Genomic DNA, 26,381 nt, shown 5'->3' on the forward strand with positions numbered 1-26,381 from the left:
TGGGCAAATTATTAACTCACTCAACCCTAGTTCCCTCCTCTGCTAAATAAGTCTATCTGTACACTAAGTCAAAGAGCCACTTTTTAAAAGACATTCTTCTACATTTTTACTTTAATTCTAGTATAACTAACTATAGTGTTTTATTACTTTCAGGTGTCCAATTGGAGTCAATTTTTGAAAAATATTTATTTATTTTAGAGAGAGAGCACAAGTTGCGAGGGGCAGAAGGAGAGGAGAGAGAATTTCAAGCAGACTCAATGCTAAGCATGGAGTCCGACTTGGGGCTCAATCTCATGACCCGGAGATCATTACCTGAGCTGAAACCAAGAGTTGGACTCAGTTAACTGACTGAGCTACCTGAGTGCTCCCAAAGTCATTTGTGAGAGAATAAAATGAAATTCTCATGTGCTCCAATGTTCCTCAGAACACTAGATTTAATTAAAAACAAACCAACAGAAAAACTTACCTCCTTGACCAAATTAAATCTGAGTATTTTTCCACTTATAGGGTCACAATGCACCTTAACATAATCTGATTAATTCGACAGAAAAGAAATTTATTTGATCTAATTTAATCCAGAGTTTCCCTATTTTATCTAGTCTCTGCTTATAAATATATTGCTAAACATATACTGGGTATCCTACTCTATATGGTATATAATGGTAACATTATTAAAATTTAAGTACTCTATGGATAGCAAGCATTTAAGTACATAATATCTTATTATTTCTTCTATATTTTAATATATATAATAATTTGAAATTATTTCTGCCGATATCTTTACTCTTTTAAAACTATAAACTCCTTCATTTGACATTCTTTCCAATTTATGTTCCCCAGAGTTTGACTTTTAATGTTTACTGAATAAATGTGTGAATAAGACTATATAAGGATTTTTAAAAAATAAAATTAAATAAAAAAATTTAAAAAGACTATGAGGATTTATACATTTCACTTATTTAAATTATGAGCAAAACTGAACTGTCTGGGTGAATGTGTGATTTTGTCAGTTTTTTTGATAAGATACTTTTTCTTAATGTCTAATACTCTTTTAACAAACATTTATTAATTGTGCCAGGCACTATTGTGGGCACTATAGATACACCAGAAAATAAAATAGCCCGAAACATCAGCCCACATGGAGCTTCCACTTTTGTGGGCAGAGAAAGACAATTAAAAAATAAGCAAGTAAATTGAATAGTGTTATGAATTAGTGTTATGAAGAATGTAACTTAGGAAATGGAAGAGGGAGGGTCAGGAATTGTGCTTTTCAATTTCAAATAGTTGAACCAGAAAGGCGCAAACTGGGAAGGAGACACTTGAACAAAGACTACAAGAGAGTGAGTGAGTGAGCATTCTAGGCTGAAGGAACAAGAAGTGCAAAGACCTTAAGGCAAGAGTGTGTCTGGAGTCTTCCCAGAACAACAAGGGAGCAGTTGTAGCTGGAGTGAGTCAGTGATTGTGAGAGTAGCAGATGAAGTCAGAGAGATCATGAAAACCTGGATCATGCTAGGCTTCGTAGGCTATTGTAAGAATTTTGACTTTTACTATGAGTGAGACAGGAAGCTTTGGAGGGTTTGGGTCAAGAAATAACAGAAGTTACATCTTAAACAGGATCACTTTGCTAATGATGTTAGTACAGATTCTGGTGGGGCAAGGTAGAAGCAGAGAGACCAGTTAGGCAGGAGATGATAGTGACCTGGATTAGATGGGATAGAAGTCTTGGTCATGAGTTGCGGTCAGGATATGGATATCCTTTGAGTTAAAGCCAGTATTTGGTTTACTTACAGGAGGTGGACCACCAAAGAAAGGAATCAAGGATAATAACAAGGTTTTTAAACTGAAAAAATGGAAGGACTGAGTTGTCCTTGAGAAGCAAAGGCTGATGTGGAGAGTCGAAGCTTCTTACTATTGATTTTTAACCAATGCCAACAATATTTTCAGTGTTGATCTTTGATCATTGGTCAGATAATCTCCAGGTGAGAGGATAGGAATAAATCAGCATAAACTCAGCTCTACAACAGAGAGTTAAAGAGTGGGACCTATTGTTAGCTGGATAGTAACTCCCTCTGATATACAGAGATAAACATTTTTATCCTTCTAAAATGCTTTTTTTCTAGCATATTGGACAAAACTCAGCATAGCAGTGCCAAATGCCTTATTTCTTGGAGATGGATTAGGACTAGAGTGATTGAATATTATTTTATTAGTTAACTTTTTACACAAATTTAATGAATCCTTTTTATATGCTACTTAAGAGGTATCAGTGTGCAAAACCCTTTTAAGAAAAATCCTCTGCTTTTGTGGAAGTTACCTTATCTAAAAGGGACAGATAAACAATGAGCAATAGGGATAACTGATAAGTAAATGATATAGTATGTTACAAGCAAGTGCGTGCTATGGAAAAAAATACATCAGGGTAAGGGGAATTGAAAATGGAGAGAATTATATCAGTTATAAATCTTTTCTTTGATGCTACCACTTTTAATAAGGACATGAATATTCTCAAAGCAGAGAATGACTCCAAATCAGCAGAAAGAATTTTCTTATGTCTTATGTATAATGTTTTCTGCTTTTAGTCTGAAGACAGTAGCACTGAATTCTGATGGCACAGCAGTTGTGTGGGAATTGGATGAACTTAACTGTCACCCTTTGAAATCCCTGTTTCTGACAGGTCAAATATTTCAAAATCTCTTGTTAAGAACATTTTGAGCATGTTCCTTTCTTGGGGACATTTTCATCTTTAATAACAACCAACTTAGAGAAAGTAGGACAGAGCAACCAGGATATTTTGAAAACAACAAAGAAATAAATGCTTCATTGATAATTGCCTGGCACTCTGAAAGTCTAAGTGTTTAAAAAACATCAATTGTATTTCTAAAATTTGAGTAAGGTCACAGGCTAACAATACCATCCTGTGAAACTCTGATAATAAAACTAATGAAATTGGAAAAGAGTGGTATTTTATAGGGCAGTAAAAGGCAGAAAAAGATCCAATAAGTATTTTTGTATTTCCCCATATCCCACACTTGTCAATGAGAAGCTCCAGGGGAAAAACTATCTTAGATTTTTTTCTGCATCCCAGAGTGGAGCATAGGACCTAACATAAAGTGCATTTGTTATCAGATATTAAAGTTCTGAAGAATTACCCAGGATACTTATGAAAACTATATAATCTTGAGTTCGATTGTATGGAATATACTTATACTAACTTATGCTAATAAAATGTCATTGATGAAATTCTGATTTAAATCTGGCAACCCTAAGACATGGTTCAAATTAAAAATGAGTATCCCATATATCTAAGGACAGATTTTGCAGCTGATAAGCGTTTATCTAAGTAGCAAGGATCTGTGATTTAATTCAGTTTTCTATGGTTCTAAACAGACTAAATTCTCTTACTTGGCCCAGATGTAGGTCTGTTTATTACCTTCTGTTTTCAGGCTAAAAATTAACACTGGTTTCTCAGCTTCGAGGTAACTGTGATTAGTCATATAGTGGGACTCAGTAGGTGAGTGTGACTACATAAACACAACCTGCTACCATTATTAAGAAACTTCATAGATCAGATATCCTGATGACATTATTGCAGCTTCACTTTTCATAAATGAAGATTATGTCATGATAAAAGAATGGAAAATCTATTTTAGCTTGGGTATGTTGATGTTTCAACAGAAGATGCCAACTATTAACCTATTTACATGGAGATGGATGATCTAACCACTCTAGTTCTAAACAATTGTGGTACTGAAATGACCACAAAGGGGCGCCTGGGCTGCTAAGTCGATTAAGAATCGATTAAGCATCTGACTCTTGATTTTGGCTCAAGTCATGATCTCGAGGTGGTGAGACCGAGCCCTACATCAAACTCTGGGCTGGGTGTGGAGCCTGCTTAAGATTATCCCTCTCCCTCTGCCCTCTTTTTTTTACAAAAATGTAATGATCATAAAGTGATCTGCGGACTGGCTCATTATTTTTATTCCTCATGTATGCTCATCTTTGTTTCATGTTATGTGAAACCCAAATGATTTTCACTGGATTCTGCTTCATCAGGAATCCCAAAGAAGCCAGTCTTCAGAAGTTGTCCTTATTGTGTTAGGGAAAGGAATGATTAGTTTAAGATTCCCATGGAGTTAGATATTGTATTAGTTTTCTATTGCTGTGTAACAAATCACTACAAGTATATCAGCTTAAAACCAAATCCATTTATTACCTCACATTCTCTATGCATCAGGACTACAGGTGCGGCCTCACTGAGTCCTCTACTTCGGGGCTCACAAACCATAGTCAAAGTGTTCACAGAAGCTGGGACCTCACCTGATGCTCAGTGTCCTCTTCTAAACTCACATACTTGTTAGCAGAATTCATTTATTTGAATCTGTAAAATTCAACGTGGCTTGCTTCTTTAGGTCCAGAAAAGAGAGTCTCTGACTTCTAGATCCTCTTTTAAAGGGCTCAGCTGATTAAGTGAAGCTCATGCAGCCTCACTTAATATTTTCCCTTTTGATTAACTTAAAGTTCACTAATTGAGGACCTTAATTACATCTGCGAAATCCCTTTATCTTTACCATGTGATGAAACATTACCACAGGAGTGACATCCTATCACCACATCCTCATGGTTGGAAACAAGCGTCTCCACTACACAAACTAGAGATTATATAAGGGCTTGGGTCATTGAGAGTTCTTAGAAATCTGCCTAGTATTTTGCTTATAAAATTAGCATTCAGATCATAGCAGTTTGGGAAAGTGAAATAAAAAGAGAATTAAACTTCCCTCTGTGACATATAAATACATAATTGGAGAACTAGTGAGGAAAAGAGAAAAGGAGGGCAAAAGAGAAAGAAAAGGGAGTCATGACATTGTGGTTTCGATAAAAAAGTTTATCAGTGAAAATTCAGAGCCCAGAAGGCTTAACAAATTTTATGATGACTAGCATCCAAAATTTAATGTAAAATTATTTGTTCACTTTTGTGGAATGGTTTGTTCATGTATATGTGGAATCTAAAAATGAACAAAACAAGCTCATATATACAGAGAACAGAATGGTGCTTGCCAGAGGCAGGCATTTTGGGGGGGGGTAGACAAAATGGATAAAGGGGGTCAAAAGGCACAAGCTTCCAGCTATAAAATAAATAAGTCATGGATGTAATGTATAGTTTGGTGACTGTAGTTAACAATACTGTTCTGCAGTATTGAACAAGTATTTGAAACTTGTTAAGGGAGCAGATCTTAAAACTTTTCATCAGAAGGAAAAAAAATTGTATAGCTGTGTGGTGACAGATGTTAAACACTATACTTACAGTGGCATTCATCTGGTAATATATACAAATATGAATCGGTATGTTGTACACCTGAAACTAATGTTATATGTCAACTATATTCCAGTAAGAGAAAATTTGCCATAATGTTTCAGAATAGAAACCCCCACAGTGTCCCAGAATCTCAGAAAAGTTTACTATATGTAGGTTACAGAGACAGACTAAGACTTGAATGGAAATATAAACCTGAACAAATAGAGAATTATGACTCCTTAGATATATCATGACTACTCCGTATTTTCTACTATTTATGTGGTTAGGATTTGAGTCCATTTTTCTTCTTTGTTAGAGAACAAGTTGATCCCAGCAAACTGGAAGTCTCAGGAACTTTTAAAAAGTTAATTTGTGGATTGCATGTGTTTCTATGTGTTTCTAAGTGGAGAACAAGAATTAGAAATTATTTTAAGATATATAGGCAAACTTACTTGGAGGTAGGCCAGGAGAATATGGTTTATTCTGAAAAGAGGGCAAGCTATTAAACTTTGGGGTTATAAAACAAACAAATACTTAAACCTTTGGAAAGAACTTAGGGGTAATTTCACTGTGTTTGCAATTAGTAGCTGTTAATATGGCCTTTATAACTTGGTAGCACAATTCTAGATATTACTTACATCAGCAAAATGCTGCTGGCCTGACAGATGTCAATTATTAGAGGTTTTCAAATTGCACTTTTCATGATAAAATCACCTTGAGGCTCAAATACAAAAGAAATGACACTTGTATATATGAGTTTGACTCATAGATTAGAGGATGTGAAATATTAATGCTATTTACAACATTCAACACCTGCTGAATATGAATATACACAAAGTCAGCATAGGATTCCTTCTTTCAGTGAGAGGATTAGAATCATACAATAAGAGTTTAGTCTTTCAAAACTAGGAAAATATTTGGTGTTTAACTTGGATTTCAGGTTGGTTGACTACCAGGGATATTAGAAGCAATGTGTGGAAAGAACCAAGATTTGGAACCAAAAGTTTTTCCTTCCAGTCCTGTCTGTGTGACTTGTGTGTCATTGGATGAATTATTTAATATTTTAGAGCTTTTGTTTTCTCTTCAATAAAATGGGGACAGCCTCACAGGGTGAATACTGAATGTTTAAGAAGGTTTCAAGTTATAAGTAAGCATAATAACTTATTATTTTCCAAAGGTTCCGATCTAGCTACCATCCGAGTATTTACTTCATAGGGAAGAGTCAGGCTGAAATGGCTCCAACAGTCAAATCACAGTATGGGATGTGGTAATAGGTTGCAGCAAAAAAAAAAAAAGAGTATTTATCAAATGCAGTCTGAGATCTCTGAAGCTCCATGAGATTCTGAATTTGTATCTATTCTCACTTCAGCCAAACTTAGTCACAGGAGGGTCTGTCTGTAGGGGATCACTTAATCAGCTTAAAATCTGAAGAAAGTAAAAAATGAACAGGCTAAAGTCTGGGTAATGATCTCTATTTACTACTTTAATGTACCAGTGTTTTTGCATTGAATAGCACTTTAAAGTTTGGCAGAGTAGATGTTACCCTAATTATACAGAAGAAGCTGAGCCGTCTTACAGAATCTTTGCTGGCAAGATATTTTTAATGTACAAGATGAAAGGCCAGGATAAGAGGCAAGAGCCAGTTATTAGAAATTAGGCTTTATTGCATCACTTCACAATCCTCTCATTTTTTTCTTCTTTCATACCAATCTGTCTCTCTCCTCTCATTTTTATTTATATATAGGAAAGTTAAGTGATAAAAAGTGTGTTGGCTAAGTAAGGTAAAATGATACTAAGAAACATCGCAAACAAATCAGACAGAGCTCTAAAAAGATGCTTTTGGGATTTCTCTCAGGATCTTTAAGAAAATAAGTCACTGTAAAAACAACTACATTTGGGAGAAACCTATTTACTTAGTGGCATCAAAACACACATTAATGACAAGAGAGTGAGGTAAGCTTTGTGCTTTGGCCACTTGTAGTCTCTATTAATAGATTTAGAGGGTGATTTTGTCAGTCATTTTCATGATTTAGCATATCAAAATCTATAATTAATCTATAAGTAACATTGTAGAAAAATTCATTTTTGTGAGACTCCTGCAGAAATATTCCTTCTCCTCAAGTCTTTTGCTTTCCATTCTGCTCTCTCCACTGCTACTGTTTCTTAAATAATTTAATCATGGATTTGCTTTTGTTTAAGCATCTCTATGAATTCCAGATAGCTTTCAGTATAAACACTAAAGCCTCTAGCTTTGGATTCAGTTCCTCTTTTAATGTGGCCAGAAATTACCCCTTTGACCTTATTTTTACACGTGCACTTCAACTCCAGACACTCACACGTGACTCTATTCTAATTCAGTCATGTTTCACTCTTCAATAAATATTCCATACCATTTCATGAGACTAAGTTTTTGCAAATGCTATCTCTGCCTAGAATAGGATTCCTCCTTTTATGCCTCTAAACACTGCTCAGGATTCAGAATCATGTAACGTTATTTATGTGTAATCTCTCTCTTGGATCCTATGGGTAGGCAATCCTTGTGTCCTCTGAGTTCCAAGAGATAATCCTATCTCCCTGTTATAACAGGTTCTACATTGCATTGCAATTTATGTTTCCTTTTCCGATTCCTCTGTGGACTATAAGTTCATCTGGTACCAAGACAGTCTAACTTGTTAATTGCAGGGCACATGGTATAGTGCTTGTGACCAGTTGATAATTAATAAATATTTGTTATAGTAAATCAAGGCTCTAGGAGCACTTTTCTTTGTGTTGCAAAAATTTTTTGTATTGATGCCTTTTTCAAAAAAAAATCTTTACTTACTTTTACAAGTATTTAGGGAGTCTTGATTTCATGTTCTAAACAGGATGTAGTAGGTCACAGTGGGCTAGCATTCATTCCCCTGTAGCAATGTGAAAAAAAGTGGATAAATTACAAAAATCATACTGTTTAAGTTTTGAGAAATCTTTGGAATCAGTAAGGACTAGGTGTAATAAAATTACACAGAGAGAAACTATACAAATGAGTTTTGAATCACCAGTTATTTTTTCTTGCAAATGAATTGCCAATTCCTGTTTGAGCTGAGGGTAGTGTTGGCCCATGTGTAGCACCTATGCTGAGGAGAGGGAAACCTTTTTTCCAACTGCACAGGTCTGGAGCAACAACTTGCAATCTTGAGAAACCTGAAACATATGCAATGAGCAGTAACAGAATTTAAGTTCTCATGGAATATTTACTAAAATCAACCTTCTGATGAGCCATAAAGAATCTCCAAAAATTTCAAAAGACAGGAATATATTTTAGAGTTTATTCTCTAATCACAATGCAATTAACTAAGAAGTAACAAATAATATCACAAGGAAAACCCCACTGTCTAGAAATTTAATAAGAAATCACTAAGTCATACATGAATAATTAAGTCAAAATGAGGGACGCTTGGCTGTCTCAGTTGGTAGAGCATGCAACTCTTGATCTCAGGGTCTTGAGTTCAAGCCCCACTTTGGACATGGAGCCAACTTTAAAAATTAATAAAAATAAAAACAAATAAATAAGTAAATATAAAGAAATCAAAATGAGAATTAGTTTGAACTGAATCATCATGAAGATACAACAGATTTAAACTTGTGGGATACAAATAAAGCATAATGAAATCAATGTTTACAGGGACATATATACTGTAAATATACATATTTTAAAAAGGGGTTAAAAATGATTTAAAATTCCATCTCAAGAATCTAGAAAAGGAAGAATATATCAATTCTCTGAAAAAGAAAAGAAAAATAAGATATGAGCAGAAACCAGTGTAATAGAATGAGAAAACAACTAAGATAAAACATTTTTAGAAAAGATTAATAGAATAAGTAAAGCACTGACAGAATGTTTAACAAAAATAAAGGAAAAAATAAATCACTATTACCATAAATTTGAAATCCATTATTAAAAACCTTCCTACAAAGAAAGTGCTTTACCAGAGAATTGTTCCAAACATTTAAGGTTAAAATTAACACCCATAAGTTAACATGTATGCAATCGCTCTCAGATAATAGAAACAGAGGAAACATTTAACAGCTTTCTTTATTTTAGTGATGGCCACATAACCTAAGACTTGACAAAGATATTATAAAGAAGGAAAATTAAAGACCAATTTCTCTCATAAACATAGGTATAAAATTATTACTATAACATTTTAATTGTATCAAGTGATATTCAAAAAGGAAAATACTACACAACAAAGTAGAGGTTACTCCATCTAAGAAAGGCTGATTTCACATTTCAAAATCAATGTAATTCACCCTATTATCCCAGAAAAGGAGAAAAAACGTGATTTTCTCATAGGTGGAGTATAAACTTTTGATTCAACATCCCTTCTTGATAAAATTCATAGTAAACTAGTTATAGAAGGAAACATTTTTAATTTGGTTAAGAATATTTTCCAAACCACCATAGCTAACATTATACTCAATGGTGAAATATTGAAAACTTTCCCGTTAAGATCAGGGAATAAAAAATATGCGTATTTTTATTCATATTATACTATTCAATGCAATAAGATAAGAAAAATAATAAAATACATCTGATAAAAACCGATATCCAGAGCATATAAAGATATCTTAAAATTCAACAAGAAAAAAATCATACACTGAAAAACAAATGAGCAAAAAGTTGAACAGATAACTAATAAAAAGGAAAATCCAAATAAACATATAATGATGGACTCAAGTTTATTATTCATTAGAGAAATGCAAATTGAAACCACCAGGAAGACTAAAATCTGAATGAGAGAAAATGTTTAGTGTTAGTGATGGTGTGGATCAACTGGAATCCTCGTATGATGTGGCTGGGAGTGTAAATTGGTACACTCAGTTTGAAAATCTGTTTGGCAGCACTTTCTAAAGCTGAACATATGTATGCCCTTTGACTCAGCAATTCTGTTTATGTTCATTTGAAGACTTGTGCTGGGCAGCCCAGGTGACTCAGAGGTTTAGCACCGCCTTCAGCCCAGGGTGTGATCCTGGAGACACCCGGATAGAGTCCCACATCAGGCTTCCTGCATGGAGCCTGCTTCTCCCTCTGCCCGTGTCTCTGCCTCCCTCTCTCTCAGTGTCTCTCATGAATAAATAAATAAAATCTTAAAAAAATATATAAAGACGTGTGCTAAAATGTTCACAGCTGCATAATTCATATTAACCAAGATTTGAAAACTCAAATGATTATGAGTAGTGGAGTGGATTAATATTAGTATGAGCCATGTGCAAATTGTTGGTTTTATATGTCAAATAATTCAAATATTGACAACAGCATATTTTCTTCAATCAGTATATTGTGATATATAAACACAGTGATAACCATACAGCAATGTGGATAGATTCATAACCACATGCAACAACATAGATGAAATTTATAAACAAGAGGTTTAACCGACCCCCCCAAAAAAAGAAAAAGCCAGATATGAAAGAGTATATATTGAAAGATCCCATTTAAATAAAAAAAATTTAAGTTAAAACTAGACTACACTGGGGAGCCTGGGGGTGCTCAGTTGGTTAAGTGTCTGCCTTCGGCTCAGGTTATGATCCAGGAGTCCAGGGATGGAGCCCCCCACTTGCTCCCTGCTTAGCGGGGAGTCTGCTTCTCCCTTTCCACCTCCCTCTCCATCTGCCTCTCTCCCACTTTCATTCTCTCTCTCTCTCTCTCTCAAATAAATAAAATCTTTAAAAACTAAACTAAACTACACAGTTAGAAGTAAAGACACTTATGGTATCCTGGCTGAGAGTAATGGAAAGAGATATGAATGAGGCTTTTTGGTTATTAAGTTCTGTTAATGTGTTGATTCTTGATCTGAATGCTGATTGCACAGATTATGATCAGTTTGTAAAAATTTATTGAATGATACAATTGTGATTTGTACTTTACTGTATATATATTTTACTTTCATAAAAACATTTAAAATTAAATCAAGAAGCAGATGCAAGAACATATGAAAATTATTATTAGTGTATTGTTCTGTATATAATGGCATTAGAATGTTATCATGAATGTATTATGTTATTTAACCTCACAATAACTATATGAGGTAGGTATTATTATTTCCTGTCCACCTTTTAAAGATGTGGGAACTGAAGATCAGAGAGGGCCCATATGAAGCCTCGGGTCTTGAAAATGGTCACATGATCCCTCCACTCTCCAGCTCTGTTGGCACATTACATGTGCCAGGACTACTCTGAACCCAGAGCAAGCTCCACATAGGCTCAAGCTGGAGCCCTGAAACCCATGGCTTTACAGAATGATCTCTGCTCTGGGTTCAGAAAGAGGACTTCTGGAGGCTGTCAGCATCAGGGAAAGTGCCAATTAGGGGGACAAGGGACAGGAATCAGCAGACACATCTCCAAGGTCAAGGGTGGAGGCTGGGGAAGGGCAATGTGCTTTATCCTTGTAAATCCTCAACAAGCAAAAAGATGAAGATTGAACTGAGCAGAAAGTCATGGCAGACAGAAAGAAAAGGAAGAGGAAAAGTGTGAAGGCTGGGAGGCAGAGACTGTTTCCAGCAGAGTGGGCGGGGCGGGATGGGGGATGGCCTGGCTAGAGAGCTGGGGAGTACACAATTAGAGTGAGCTTTGAGTGACACTATGGGGGTGATTTTGAGGGGGAGGAGAGTGCATGGAGGACAGCCCACCCCACTAAAGCTCTGCACAGGTTGACCAAAAAGTGTGGCCATTGGATCCCAAGCACTAGTGGAAATTGCCTGTGTTGAGGTTTGCCCGTTTTAGCTATCAGGGGAGCAGGTACTCAATACATAGGTATCATGAATGATCCATCAGAAACACCAGGGTGAGCCATAGAGAGGCTTTTGACTTCATTTGAATCCTCTCTCTCTCTCTCTCTGCATATCTTAGCAGAGTGGAGCAGTGTGTTAGTCCATCCGTGGCAGATGACAGAAAATCCAACTCAAAGCCACATAAGGGGAGTTTATGAACTTGGGGCAATCATAGAATGGGCTTCAGGCCTGTCTCAAATAATGTGGGATCTTGTCTCTCTCCGTCTCCCTACTTAAAAAAAAAAAAAAAAAAAAAAATCATGTCAATCACTGAAAGGTATTGATTCTGTCTATGATGAACACCCAATGGGTTTGAGGCCTTTTCAAAACTTTATCAAAAGATTTTTAATGTTTCCATTTCCATTAAGCCAGACTTATCTTCCAGGGTCTATCTTTGAAATCTGTGAAATGTTGTGCCCAAGAGAAACAAAATGGACTCTAGTATCTGATTAGTTCAACTGCTGAGTGCACTTGTCTGGATGACAGATGAGAAGCGAACATGCCAAGTCTGGTTCTGTAAGTTAAGAGTCTCTAAACCATTGGCCCAGAATGTGATGTTCCTTCCCGCCTCAAGACATGCTTCATGGTTTGTCCACAGGGACCTGAAGAATGATGTTATCAGAGAGCTCCCAGGGAATGCCACAGGCTCCAGAAACTTTGGACAGTCAGTTCTGCTATAACACTTGCTTTGAAATACAGATCTACTCCAGTGCTACTGATATATTGGGGGCTAATTTGAGCATAATGCAAATTTCAAATTTTATGTTGGCTTTTGTGCAATTTCATCTAGGATACACACTAGGTAAGAGCAGAAAACTATATACAGGTGAAGTAAGCGGTGTATAAATCCAGAAAACTCACATACACACACATACCATGTCTCAGTTCTCTTTGTGCTATGAGACACAGCCATCCACATCTGATGCTACATTTCCTTTTTAATTTCAGATAATACTCCTTATACCACTTCATAAAAATGTATGAGCTGAGACCCCTCCAGTTTCCACAAGCAAACTTAAGGTAACTTTCAAGGTAAAGTGTTATATTTATACTGCTACTTATGAATTTCTTAATCATTTAATATATATAAAACTGTTACCCCTTTTATTAGACTGCTATTTTTTCATATGTGTTACTGATGAAGTTTGTGAATATTGTGCCCTAAACTGCTCCCCCCATAACCCCATCCCCTGTTGTTTTTATTGTGAGATTTTTGCATAGTAGAAGAATTTTCAGGAATATATATATATATATATATATATATATATATATATATTCATATCATATCATATCAAAAGTGCACATAAAATTCACTGAAATTCAGTCAGTGCTTTTGCATATAAAATTTGTTTCAAGGCAATTGAAACAAAGTGGGGCTTTGCTTCATATTAGAAGGCTTCATATTAGAAATAAAATGAGAATCTAGAAGTTACTAGGTATGTGACTCTGAACTCATATTCACACGTTTAGGGATTCTTTTATTCTCAGAATATGTTTTTGCCATGTGTAGTACTGCTCTTTGCATAAAATGTATTATAAAGGTTAAAGCAATTATTGACTTTCTACGCATCTTTCCAGTAAACGTAAAATTGTGTTAAATGTATTGAACTTATATATTAATCAAGTCATGTCACTTCTAACAAGATCTTCCCCTTTCCCTTTGATGATGACACGGTGTTGCAGCCTGTACTCAAGTGTGTTAACATGGATGTTAGTAAGTGGGATTTAGAACTGCCTAGAATGCAGTAATACAAATAAAGAATATACTCTCATAGGAGCAAAATAATAGTTTTAAAAGATAGTGGTGCAAAACTTGACTGCTTTGGGATGGGTAGATATATGTTTTTAATTAGGTATTTGAGAAATACTCATTCATGAAGAATAAGTTCTCTATGATATGAGCTCTTTTATGTCATCTGATGGGAATATGATGATGAGAACAGCCTTTTAAAGAACAGGCATTATATAACATTGATTGCCACAAAAGGCCTGTCTTGTAAAAAACATAATGTTTGTACCTCAACTTTGTTAGCATAACGCTACCAGTAATAACTGGACACAGAGTTAAAAAGGAACTTGGGGAGCCCTAATGTTTTATGCATCTAATTACCAGAAATCTGATTGTGTTGGAAGGAGGGAGGTGGGGAGCACTGATGAGATAGCAGTGCCTAAAACAAAGGAGAACATTGTCTCTTTGTATCTGAATCACTGTTCTTTGAATCATGAGGCAATCTTCAATGCACATTAACCCTTTGCCAGCTTGGTACAAGAAGCAAAGTGGAACCACCGTATTAGGCATCGTCACTTGATGCTTGAGATGAGTAAGACAAACGATTTTTGTCTTGTTTCTTTTGGGTTCAGGTTTTAGTGTTCACGAAGAAGTATTTTAAATCTCAAACCATTTGATTCAACTTGATGAAATTTCTACCTGCTTTTTCTGGGTACAAATAGGAGTAGTAGGACTAAGTTTTGTTGTCTGACTCGTCTTCTGGTCAATACAAGAACAGAGCCATATGTCTGTGGAGGGCACAACCAGCCAACATCCCTTCAGTATGGCAGGTTCTAGAATGCCTAAGGATCACATAGAGGTTCTCAGACTCATCTTTGCAAACTGCTGGCTGGCTTTTTTTTTTTTTTCCAGGAAAAAAAGTGTCAATTAAATGGACTAAAAAGAAATTAACTTGTATTAAAGGGATCCAGAAACTCTGAAGACTCCTTTGGGCATGAAAGAAGAGGGCTCTGCAGAGTCTCCTCCTGCTGCACTGTGCAGTTTTGAATTGGCTGTCAAGGTGTGCTAGAAGAAAGGTCTTATTTTCCTCTGTGCCCCTGATGAACCTGTGTACTTGAAAAGGTCAGAAGTGAGATTAATACGGGTAGACATAAGAAGAGTTTCCAATTTACCTCTTTACTCATATATCATTCATACATTATTTATCAATGCTTCTGTGTGCTGAGAGCTGGGATAAGCACAGGGGAACAAAGGCAAGAATGACGTGGATCCTGTTCTAGTGGAGGATGACAGACAGGAAAACAAGTAAGAGCCACAAAGTGTAATGCGGACTCTGAAGAAGTTGAAGGTGGAGAGAGAGTAGTCATGTCTACATAGAACACAGGTCATTAAACTTGTTTCCTCAATGGACACATTTAGCCATGAGCATGATTTAATTCCTCATGCTTCCAATTTAAAGCAAATGCTCAACGCAATATATATTGAATGTGACAGTGTTTAGAACATAAGTTAAATTATGGAGCTACAATTACTGCTATTCTGTGAGTATATGAAAAGGAAATTAATGGGTAGTTGAAGTTCTGAGTTACTCTGAAAATATCAAGAAGCAGGAGGAAAAAATTCCAGAACATCAGTTATTGCCTTAGCTTTGCAACTAACTAGTTGTGTAATCTTGCCAAATACTTCATTTTGGCCTCAGTTTCCTTACTGAGAAAGCCCCTGTTGTAGGTTGTCATGATTACATGATTACAGAAAAACTAAAAGACAAGAAGACTAAAAAAAAAAAAAAAAGAAAAGAAAAAGAAAAAAGAAAATCAAGAGTGTAGATTCTTAATAGCATTTTTCTGTGTATAAACAGACTTTAAAGAGCAACTGAATGATTTTGGATGTCCCTTGAAATTCAAACCAAATTGGAAGCCAGACGGTTGTTACCCATAATCCCCACATGAGATGAATCTCAGGAAGCCCATCTGCTTGAATTCCCTGCTTCCACATGGAAGTTAGGATCTCCAGCTATTCATAATCTGGTGAGTCATTTCCATCTTTTTTCTTTTTCTCATGTGTGCCAAAGAAAATTTCTGCTGAGGAATATAAAGATCTTAATCCTGCCTGGTGTCCCTGATGTATGTAGTAAATGTCCTTATCATGAATATCTGTAGAACTCAGAAGAGTACAAGGCAATATTGTGCATTTCATAAGTAAAATTCTATTCTCTACTACAACTACTCAGGAATTCTAACCCAGATTGTTAAAATCAAGTTCCCATTTCTGGGTTCCTCCCCTGTCTGGTCCACTTGTAATGTACCACCAGATTAATCTTTCAAAGCAGCTCTGCCCAATAGAATGAACTCTGATGGTGGAAATGTTCTATATCTTTCCTGTCCAACATGGAAGTTACTAGGTTACTAGGCACTGTTGAGCATTGAAATGTGATTAATGCAATGGAGAGCTGAATTTTTCATTATATTTAATTTTGATTAATTTAAACTTAAACTTAGGTAACTACATGTGCTGCTGGCTTCTGCATTGATATTATAGTTCTCAAGCACAGCCTTGACCATGTCCCTCCTCTGCTCAAAACTTTAGACAGCTTTGCTCTGCGTAAAATGTATCACTAAATTATCTCAAACTGGTATTCAAGAAATTGTATGAACTGTTCTTAAAATTGCTTTTCATGCAAAATAAACATTTCATCCAAAGTGAAATTTTTCTATTCTCAAACTAATCTCCTATTTTTCAGCAACTTTATTTTTTCTTATGATTTTTTAAAATGAGAATGACATTTTGTTCATTTACTTAATTATATTTTATATCAAAATCTCTCCTCTTAAATTTTCCCACCTCTATAAAGTCTTATTCATAGAAATTGATGACTCTTGTTCTCATGAAATCACTTTTTTATGGCATTTAGTACATTTTACTTTATATCTTCACTGTTTATGTACATACGTTAAGTCAATTACTTGACTGCAATCTTTCTGAGACTGTTGTCCATGTCTAATTTAATTTCCTATACTTCCTGGCTCTTCTCACAAAGAGGGAATATAAATTAATCATTAAGCAAACAATCAATAGCATTGGGTTCAAATCCCAGCCACCTGAATTACTGCCTATGTAAAATGATAAGCACAATACCAGGCACATAGCAAGTGCTCCGCAAATGCAAGCTAATTTGCAAGTGCTAATGATATAGGTTCAGGATTTTCATAGGCAGATTGTCATAATCATTTTTTGATACACAAGCAAAAGGTCATATTGTTTCATTGAGAGAACAAGATCAGCAAATATTCTCCAAGACTGTTAGAGAAGTTAGAGAAAGAAGCTTGTTCTCTCTCACTGCGGGAATTCTTTTTTTTTTTTTTTTTTTTTCACTGCGGGAATTCTTGATCTACATTCACCTCTTTCTCCATTAATAAAAAAAAAAAATGGAGTTTGGGGCAAAATGTCAAAAGATTTGAAACTTAATCCCAGGCAGCACCAACAGCAGGTCATCCTGAAAGCTCTTCCTTGGTAAAGCCAGCTCCACATCCACAAACATGTGGTTTCCTGCCCTCCTGCCATCTACCCATGTTCCCATGCCAGAACCTACTCTGAAGCACCAGGCTTGAATGGCTTGTTTCCTTTGGTCCTGGGTTTGAAAGGAATTATAAAGACATGCAGGTGAAAATGGAAGAGCACAGATTTAAAGAGAAGCTGCCCTTTTCAGCATTTGAGAGAATTCTTTGTTCTCTGCTTTTGGACACTAATCTTCAGGTTGATTATTTAGGCTGATTTTTTCACAGTGTCTGAAATCAAATGCTTTTGAAACTATACAGTAGAGAATTTTAGTTTTTTTTAAAAAAGACTATTCATTTATTCATAAGAGAAAGAGAGAGAGAGAGAGGGAGAGAGAAAGGCAGAGACACAGGCAGAGGGAGAAGCAAGCTCCATGCAGGGAGCCCAATGTGGGACTTGATCCTGGGACTCCAGGATCATGCCCTGAGCCAAAGGCAGATGCTTTAACCGCTGAGCCACCGAGGCATCCCATAATGTGGTTAGATTTGAACTGAATAACATAAAAAAGCATTTTGCATGGTACCTGGAACATAAAAAACAGTATATTTAACTATTTTCCCTATGTGGTTCGTACTAAAACAAATACTTTGAATTATTAAAGAATAGTTCCTTCACTGGCTAGACTACTTATAACCTTTCCATGTAACCTTGACTATATTATTAGTTAATCTTTTATTTGGAAATAAAAATTTGTAGCTTAACAAAAAGTAGCAATGTTAATATAAAGGATCCCCGTATACCATTTAACCCAAATCACCAATTTTGAAAATATTTTGCTCCATTTGCTTTATTACATGTACTCTCTCTATATAACATGCGTAGTTTGTGTAGGTATGATGTGCATATAGTATTATATTGAATCATTAGAGTAAAAATTATGTACATTATGCCTCTTACCCCTAGATGTTTCAGTGTAGATTTTCAAAGAACAAGGACATTCTCTAAGATAACTACAGAACAGTTATTAACCTCAGAAAACTTGACACTAATACATTTACCTAATCTACAATCCATACTCCAGTTTTGTCAAGTGTCCTAATTATATCTTTAGAGTATTCTTTTCCTATTTGGTGCAGGATCTAATCCAAACTCACATACTATATTTAGTTGTCATGTCTCATTAGTCTCCTCTAATCTGAAGACCTTCCTTAGCCTTTTGTCATTTCCTCTAACATAGTGTAGGTGAAAAATCTTTTTACGATGATTTAAACTTCTGTGGGAAGCAGGTTCTGAGATGGTTCTCAATGATCCCTAGTATCTGTGCTCTGTTGTGGCACAAAGGTGGATTTTGTGACTTGCTTTTGACAAACAGAATATGACTAAAGTGATGAACTGTCATTCCTGAGATTAGTTTACAAAAAGATTAAGTTACCTCATACCTTTGCAAACACCCAGCTTGCCTCATCAATATACTAATTCTCAGTATAAAGAAACTTGAGATTTAGTTTTGTCCTCCTAAAATACCAAAGGCCCAAATGTCAGTAGAACATTTTCTGAAAATTTCCAAAACTTTTATATATATATATATATATATATATATATCAACCTATCTGATTTTATTTTTAGAATCATGGTAGGTCTTTTCTGCTTTACCATTGTTTATGGCCCATTCTTATCTCAGCTCCTGATTATTAAATAATAAATTTTTAATAAATCTGATGTTTTATAATGAAACTTCCAAAGTTTATACATATATATACATATGTATGTATACATATGTCTCACGTAAACATATGTATATCATATATATTAAGCCTATAAATTTGTGTAAAGCCCATAAAATATAATTTAAAGCCTATGTCAGTCCAGTGTATATTACTAGTCCAAGTAGCTCACTTAATTATCAACTCCTACCCTTTTGAATGATTATCCCATTTTCAATTAGAATTTTTGCCAGATTGAAACTCATAATTATGACAGTCCTCCCTCTTTACAACCTATTTGTTAATGGTACAAAAGGTTTTTCCAGACACTAGAATCCATCTCTTTCCCATATCTAGCCAATTCTCAAATCCTGCTAACGTGCTACCAAAATTCTTTTTTTTTTTTTTAATTCTTTTTGAAATGTCTCTATAATGATCCTTTTATCTTTTTCTTGGGCTTCTAGGCTGGGTGTTTGTAACCACATGTCCAGCTGTCTGTAAGAACAGAGAAAATTTTTTTCTGTTCTTGTTATTTATTTTCATTTACAAGACATGTGACTTTATTTTACAAGCACTGATCTTTAAAACTTTTGTAAAAACTCCATATTTCCAAATATTCCATAATTTATTTATCCAATTCACTAGGCCTGTATTAAACCCCTCAGAACACCTGGAGTGAAGTTTACCCCACTAGAAAGTGATGGGAGGGCTTAAAGCAGCAATTCTTTTTTTTTTTTTAAGATTTATTTATTTATTTGAGAGAGAGAGGGTGCACACATGCATGCTGGAGGGGCAGGGAGAAGGAGAAAGAATCTCAAGCAGTCTCTGCGCTGAGTGCAGATCCTGATGTTTGGCTTGATCTCATGACCTTGAGATCATGATGTGAGCTGAAGCCAGGAGTTGGGTGCTTAAACAACTGTGCCACTCAGATGCCCTGGAACAGAAATTCTTAAACTTTTGTTTTAGGGCATTGTTACCTTCTTACAAACTACTGAGTATCTCAAAGAGCTTTTGTTTAGGTTTGTTAGAACTATCAATATTTACCATATTAGAAATTAAACAGAAAATTAATTAATTTTTATTTTAATTAATTAACTAAGTAATATTCAACTCATTATAGATTAACATAATAACATATTTTAATGAAAACTATTTTCCAAAAATGTAATTACTGATGGGAAGAATTGTGTTGTTTTACTTTTTAATCTCATTAATGTACGACTTACTAGATGCCAGTTAGATTCTTATACCTGGCCTGCAACCAACCCATTATAATATGCTGTTTTGCTGGAAGTATAAAATAAAAATCCATCCATAGGCAGACATGAAATTGGAAAGAGAAGTACATTAATTGCCTTTTTCAGATAATTCCTCTTTAAAACTATACCAAAACTCAGTAAGTGGTAGTTTCTTAAAGATTAATTGCAGTGTGGATTTGAAGTCCTATTTTTCTTTAAGCCCTATTTTTTAAACAACTTTTTATACTGTCAATAAACTTTTCTTACTCTATTACTTTGGAGTCTATTGGCTTCTTTTGCACTGTAAATAAATCTTTTATCCATGCACACATGATTTTGTAGCCACATTCATTGGTCATTTGAAAAATATTGGCTCCCTGAGTTGTACAGACCTTCTAAGGGTTACATTTCATAAATATCAAAAACCACATTTGTTAATATCCCTACTGATCTCCATAGAAAAAATCTAACACTGGGAAGGTGTTTAGCACATGGTGGCAGATAAAAGTTTTTCAAATTTAAATTTTTGCTTGAAAATATTAATTGTATCACTGGCAGCAAAAACTATCAGTTGTTTTCCTTAAAGTGACAGGCTCACTTCATTTATTTTTTAAAAAAATGTCTGCCAAATACTCACTTTTTTCCAAGCAGTTTTATTGAGATATATATAATTCATCTATGATAAAAGTTATCAATTTAAATTTTAAAATGTAGTGGTTTGCAATACATTCACAAAAGTAAGCAGCCACTACAATAAATTTTATATTTTAAATTTTTAAAAATTTTTACTTATTATTATTTTTTTACAATCAATTTTACAACATTTCATCACCCCAGAAAGAAACCTCACATCCATTAGCAGTCCCTCCCCATTCCAGGACAATCCCCAAATCCTAGATAATCACTCATCTCCTTTCTGTCTCTATGAATTTGTCTATTCTGAACATTTCATATAAATGGAGTCATATAATATGTTCTCTTTATGACTGGCTTCTTTTGTGTAGTATAATGCTTTCAAGATTCATCCATGTTGTATGTTTCCAGTATGCCATTTTTTTTTTTTTTTTTTTTTTTTTGTGGCTGAATAATATGTCATTGTATGGGTATTCCACATTTTGTTTATTTATTCATCAGTTGGTTGTTTCCCACTTTGGACTATTATGTATAATGCTACTTTGAATATTTGTGTACATTTTTGTGTGTGGAAAGACATTTTTAATTTTCATAGGCACACAGAAATGTAATGTAATGGGGCGGAATTCTGGATCTTTTTTTTTTATTTTTTTTTCAGAATGCTGGATTTTTTTTTTTAAGATCTATTTATTTATTTATGATAGTGAGAGACAGAGAGAGAGAGGCAGAGACACAGGAGGAGGGAGAAGTAGGCTCCATGCAGGGAGCCCGATGTGGGACTTGATCCCAGGACTCCAGGATTGCGCCCTGGGCCAAAGGCAGGCGCCAAACCGCTGAACCACCCAGGGTTCCCCCACAGTGCTGGATCTTATAGTAATTCTATGCTTATTTTTTTAAGATGTTATTTATTTATTCATGAGAGAGAGAGAGAGAGGCAGTGACAGAGGCAGAGGGAGAAGCAGGCTCCATGCAGGAAGCCCGATGTGAGACTCAGTCCCGTGACTGCGGGATCATGACCTGAGCCAAAGGCAGATGCTCAACCGCTGAGCCATTCAGACGTCCCGTAATTCTATGTTTAAAATTTTGAGGAACTGCCTACATGTTTTCCACAGTGTGTGCACCATTTGACATTCCATTCCCAAAAGCAGTGTAAGAGGGTTTAATTTCTCTATTTCCTTGCCAACAGTTATTGCCTATCTTTTATTGTAGCTATTCTAGTATGTGTGAAGTGAGAAACCATTGTGGTTTTGGTCTGCATTTCCCTAATGGACATTATTGCCATTTACATATCTTCTTTAGAGATATGTCTAATCAGAAGCTTTACCCCCTTTTAAACTGGGATATTTATCTTTTTGTTGTTTAAAGAGTTTGTTTTTTTTAATATTTGGGATACTATACCCTTATTAGATATATGATTTGCAAATATTTATTCCGGTTCTGTTAGTTGCCTTTTCACTTTTTTAAATATGATATCCTGTAGAGCACAAAGGTTTTTAATTTTAATGAAACCTGATTTATCTACTTTTTCCTTTGTCAGTTGCGCTTTTGGTGACATATCTCTGAAACTTTTCCTAACCTGCAGTCACAAAGAGTTACTGCTATATTTTATCCCAAGCATATTTCAGCTTTAGCTTTTACATTTGAGCATACAAGCCATGTCAATCTAATTTTTGCGTATGATATGAGACACAGTTCCAGATTCATTTTTTTTGTGTGTGTCTGGTTACCCAGTTCTCCTAGCACCATTTGTTGAAAAGATTCCTCTTCCTCCGTGTCACCCTTGTCAAAATCAAATGACCATAAGTGTATGGGTTATCTCTGGCTTCTCAGTTCTATTTCATTGACCTATATGCCTGTCCTTACACCACTACCGCATTGCCTTGATGACTATAAATTTGTGGTAAGATTTGAAATCAAGCAAGGTGAATTCTCCAACTTTGTTCATTTTTCAAAATTGTTTTGGTTGTTCAAATATCTACCTGTGAATAATCATAGTTTGTTGGTTGGTTGTTTTTTTGGGTAAATATGTGTTCTATGGTTAAATTGTCTAGTTCTGCTCTCAACTCAATCACACAAGTACTTTTCTCAAGACAACCATTATGCTTTATAGCATATAGCAGAAATGCTTTATGCTTTCTTCTCATTTTATCATGCAGAATATTAAAGGATGTGTACTCAAGGATTAAGATTTAATAAAATTAATAAATTTCACTGCTTTATTAAGACAATCTTTAGAGACCTGGCTTTGTTGTTGTTGTTAAGTGTATGTGTCAGTGAAGAACCCAACTACTGGTACGTTGTGGTGGCACTGCCTTGATTCCTAAGACGCCAGTAGTTTTCCCCATCACAGATTTTACACAATTGGTGCAAATGTCAAAACAGTAAAAAAGTAAAAAAAATTTTGCATGTATTTGGCAATATCAAATCTGCTTAAAAGAACATCCGTGATGAGTAAACTTTCAAAATGCCATTATGATGGCCTCATAACTTCAGAAAAAAATATCAACAGTTTTAATTCATGTTTTATCAAATATATTTTTAGACTGTGTAGAATAAAAATAATTGTCCAAGTAATCTTGTCATTCTTATGAATCTTTATGTCTGATAGAGAAGGTAGTTGTTACTATTAGTGCTATTATTACTTGGATAAGGATGTTTTTAAGTCTTTTAAAATAATTCCTTGACCCAGAATACTATGATTTTGTGATAAAATATTTTCTATAAACAGTGTAGTTTGTGGCTTTTGCATTTGGGATAGCATAAAATATTTTAGACAAAATGTTCTTTCAGTGAAATTTATAATTTTTCTACTACTAATTACCAAATGTCAGAACTAATTTTTCTCAGATGATTATTCCTCTAACATAGTCGACAATCCCAGGCATTTAACTCATTCATTAAAATGCAATATGATTTCTCCAATGGTTTTCATGACCATTAATGACATGCATTATCATGCATCACTAATTTCCATGAAGAACAATGAGATACTATTGTATTGGCATTTACATTTACAGGACTTTACTAACTGCATGCTTGTGAAGAAAAGGACAAAAGAACCGGAGCAAATTAATCTCAGTTTTTTGTTTTTATTTTTTTTTCTTAGGTTTAAACATGTTATATTAGTATTTGATTTTAGAGTTGCTACTCCATATTTTATTATTGTGTAATTTTCATTAATAATTGGAATAAATATGTAGCTAAGGACAATTGTTAAATTATTAAAAATAAATATATAATTATAATAATTATGAGTAAACTTGGAACTAAAATACTTAAAATATTTCAAACTCCAATTTTAAAGAAAATATTTGGATTAAATGTTCCAAAGCCTTTTCTTTGAAGTTTTGCATTTGCTTTTGTTTTCATTACATTCTCCAGTTTGAAGTATTTATTAATTTGAAGACAAGTCAGTTAACGTGCTAAACTGTCTATAGGAATATCTCCTTTTAATGCACTTTCACTTTATTACACTTCACAGATATTTTGTCTTTTACAAATTGAAAGCTTGTGGCAGCCTTGTGTCAAAACTATCAGCATTATTTTTTCCAAAATTTGCTCACATATGTCTCTGTGTCATATTTTGGTAATTCTTGCAATATTTCAAACTTTTTCATTAATATTGTATTTCTTCTGGTGATCTGCAATCAGCAATCTTTGATGTTACTGTTGTAATTGTTTGGAAGCAGCACAAACCATGCCCACATAAGAGTGTGAACTTAACTGATAAATGTGTGTGTTCTGACTGCCTTACTGAACAGCCATGCCCTGTCTCTTTTCCTTTCATTGGGCCTCCTCGTTCCCTGAGACACAATAATATTGAAATTAGGTTAATTAATTATCCTATAATGGCCTCTAAGTGTTCAAGTGAAAGGAAGAGTCACATTTCTCTCACTTTCAATCAAAATTTAGAGTGATTAAGCTTAGTTTAGAGGGCAGGTCCAAAGCTGAGATAAGCTGAAAGCTGTGCCTCTTGAGTTAGACAGCCAATGTGTGAATGGGAAGGAAAATTTTTTTTTAATTTTTTATTTATTTATGATAGTCACAGAGAGAGAGAGAGAGAGGCAGAGACATAGGCAGAGGGAGAAGCAGGCTCCATGCACCGAGAGCCCGACGTGGGATTTGCTCCCGGGTCTCCAGGATCGCGCCCTGGGCCAAAGGCAGGCACTAAACCACTGCGCCACCCAGGGTTCCTGGGAAGGAAAAATTTTTGAAAGAAATTAAAAGTGCTACTCCAGTGAACACACACATGATAAGAAAGCAAAACAGCTTTGTTGCTGATATGGAGAAAGTTTAGTGATCTGAATAGAAGATCGAACCAGCTACAACATTCCCTTAAGCCAAAGCCTGCTCCAGAGAAAGGCCCTATCTCTTCAATTCTGTGAAGGCTGAGAAAGGTGAGGAAGCTGCAGAAGAAAAGTTTGAAGCCAGCAGACATTGGTTCCTGAGGTTTAAGGAAAGAAACTCTCCATAACATCCCAGTGCTGGTATAGAAGCTGCAACATTATACAGAAGATCTAGCTAAGATGGTCATGGATGACGGAGGGGTTTAAGACTTTGGTGGAGGAAGTAACTGCAAATATAGTGAAAAGAGCAAGAGAACCAGAATTAGAAGTGGAGCCTGATGATGTAACTGAACAACTATCACCTGGAAAACAAACAGCTGCAATCCCATGATAACACTTTGAAGGGTGAGGAGATACTTCTTGTGGATGAGAAGAGATGTCTTGAGATGGAATCTATTCCTGGTGAAAATGCTGTGAAGACTGTTGAAATGATAACAAAGGATTTATAATGTACAAACTTAGTTGATAAAGTAGTGGCAGAGTCTCAGAGGATTGACTTCAATTTGAAAGTAGTTCTACTATGGGTGAAATGCTATCAAACAGCATTGAATACGACAGAGAAATGAGTGAAAAGAAGAGTCCATTGATGTGGAAAACTTCCTTTTTGTCTTATTTAAAGAAATTGGAGATGCCTGTGTGGCTCAGCGGTTGGGTATCTGACTTTGGCTCGGGTCATGATCCCGGGGCCCTGGAATCAAATTCTGAATCCGGCTCCCTGAGAGAAGCCTGCTTCTCCCTCTGCCTGTGTCTCTGCTTCTCTGCCTCTCTCTGTGTCTCTCATGAATAAATAAATAAAATCTTTAAAAAAAAGAAATTGCCATGGTCACCCCATGGTCACATTAAGCAACCACCACCCTGATCAGTCGGCAGCCACTAATATCCTCCAACAGCAAGATTCTGATTTGCTGAAAGCTCAGATGATGGTTATCATTTTTTAGCAACTAAGTATTTTCAAATAAGGTATCTATGTTTTTTAGACAAAGTGTTATTGTACACTTAACAGGCTATACTCTGGTGTAAACATAACTTTTATATGCACTGGGAAACCCCGATTTGACTTGCTTTGTAGCGATGGTTTGGAACCACACCTGTGGTATCTTCAAGGTATGCTTGAGCTGTACATGCTTTTTTGTGG

At 35.2% G+C, this 26,381-nt stretch overlaps 1 long non-coding RNA gene across 8 annotated transcripts in view; it reads left to right on the forward strand.

Moving 5' to 3' along the window:
- Positions 1-26,381, forward strand: part of LOC112675026 (uncharacterized) — a 331,068-nt gene that overhangs the window by 113,121 nt on the left and 191,566 nt on the right. For 7 of the 8 annotated variants that reach the window (XR_007401972.1, XR_004804521.2, XR_004804522.2 and 4 more), the window contains exons 4-6: positions 13,051-13,134; positions 14,795-14,953; positions 15,690-15,858. This is a non-coding gene — a long non-coding RNA (uncharacterized LOC112675026). Of the gene's footprint in view, positions 1-13,050; positions 13,135-14,743; positions 14,954-15,689; positions 15,859-26,381 lie in introns of all 8 variants that reach the window. The other variant, XR_007401973.1, reaches the window with a different exon arrangement.

The sequence above is a fragment of the Canis lupus genome, chromosome 14 (assembly GCF_003254725.2).
Source record: "Canis lupus dingo isolate Sandy chromosome 14, ASM325472v2, whole genome shotgun sequence".
In the NCBI taxonomy this organism is placed as follows: domain Eukaryota; kingdom Metazoa; phylum Chordata; class Mammalia; order Carnivora; family Canidae; genus Canis; species Canis lupus.